Source organism: Onychomys torridus, chromosome 4 (genome assembly GCF_903995425.1).
Source record: "Onychomys torridus chromosome 4, mOncTor1.1, whole genome shotgun sequence".
Classification (NCBI taxonomy): Eukaryota; Metazoa; Chordata; class Mammalia; order Rodentia; family Cricetidae; genus Onychomys; species Onychomys torridus.
The window spans coordinates 51,668,671-51,670,255 of record NC_050446.1 but is presented as its reverse complement, the minus strand read 5'-3'; the positions used below and the strand labels follow the sequence as shown (position 1 = coordinate 51,670,255).

Genomic DNA, 1,585 nt, shown 5'->3' with positions numbered 1-1,585 from the left:
AGAGACCTACTTCTGTGCGTCCTGTCTATTTAAAGACTTTCTGTTCTCCTCCCTCATTGGTTGTAACCCAGCCACATGACCTCCCTCATCACTGCCTGTTTGTACAGACCTCCAGGTCTTCTATGGTTGGTATTGAAATTAAAGGCGTGTGTCTGCTATGCTGGCTATGTCCTTGAACACACAGAGATCCGCCTAGCTCTGCCTCCCAAGTGCTGGGATTAAGGGCGTGCTCCACTACTGCTCGGCTTCTGCTCTGGCTTGCTCTGACCTCAAGGCAACTTTATTGACATACAAATAAAATCACATTTCAATACAAATAAAATATCACTATACTGTGTAAAAACATAAATTATCATTGTTTATGGGTATAAGGAATCCTGGTTATTGCCTAACTGCACTGGGGGAAAAAAACCATGAAGTTTCAACCCTACAGAAAGAACTGTAGGCAACTGAGGTAAGCTGGGCACAGGAGAGGTGGGTATATTCCAGGGGACAGCACACCAACTCATTGTCCAGTGCCAAATGGTCAGCCCTGAAAACATACAAGTAGTACTATACAGACTGGGTAAGTAATATTTAAGAATATATATGTATGCACATATGTGCATGACATTATTAGTTAATAAAATGCAGTGAATTTGGAGGAGAGCAGGGAGTATATGGAAGGACTTGGAGGGAGGAAAGGAAGGGAGAAATGGTGTAATTATTTAGGATCTCAAAAATAAAAAGAATTCTGGCTATTTGGTTCTCGTTAGATAGAAACTTATGGCGATTGCCTCATTTCTACATTGGATTTCATATATTTACAGTAACGCAGTGAAATTATTCAGATCTGTCTTTTTATTTTGTTAAATATGGAACGGTTCACAGATGTGCATGTCATCTTTGCCCAGGGTCCACATTAATCTTCTCTGTATCCAGTGTTAGTATGTGTGCTGCGGATGCAAGCCCAGCTCTTTTCTTGGTGGTCTGGTTGATTGCTCTTTTACTAGCTGTTTCTTTCAACACTAAAAAAATTGTGAATTAAAAATGTCAATGTCTGGGCATGGTGGCACACACCTTTATTCCCAGTACCATGGAGGCAGAGGCAGGCAGATCTCTATGAGTCTGAGGCCAGTCTAGTCAACATAGTGAGTTCCAGGCCAGTTAAGGCTACATAATTGCAATATATCTTTACTTTTTATTTTACTTCTGATTTAATATGCTATACTATCACCTAATTGTGGTGGGTATTGTGTTCCCCAAAATATTGTGTTCCCTGAAATATTGTGTGTTCCCCGAAATAAACATATCTGGGGTCAGAGAACAGATAGCCACTAGAACAAAGCCAAAAATGGTGGCTAGAAAATAGGAAGAGTAAGCCTTAACAGAAATTGGGCGGTGGTAGTACACACCTTTAATCCCAGCACTTGGGAGGCAGAGCCAGGTGGATCTCTGAGTTCAAGGCCACTTTAGAAACAGCTAAGCATGGTGATCCATGCCTTTAATCCCAGAAACCCAACCTTTAATCCCAGGGAGGGGGGCAGAAAGAGAAAAGTATATAAGGTGTGAGGACCAGGAATTAAAGGAGAAAAAGCATGTAGTT

The 1,585-nt window shown here is 41.3% G+C and overlaps 1 non-coding gene across 1 annotated transcript; it reads right to left on the bottom strand.

Annotated features, from left to right (window-relative positions):
- Positions 1-848: 848 nt before the first annotated feature.
- LOC118583260 lies at positions 849-951 on the bottom strand. Its single transcript, XR_004944849.1, has one exon. It is a non-coding gene; the product is annotated as a U6 spliceosomal RNA (small nuclear RNA).
- Between the last annotated feature and the right edge of the window lie 634 nt (positions 952-1,585).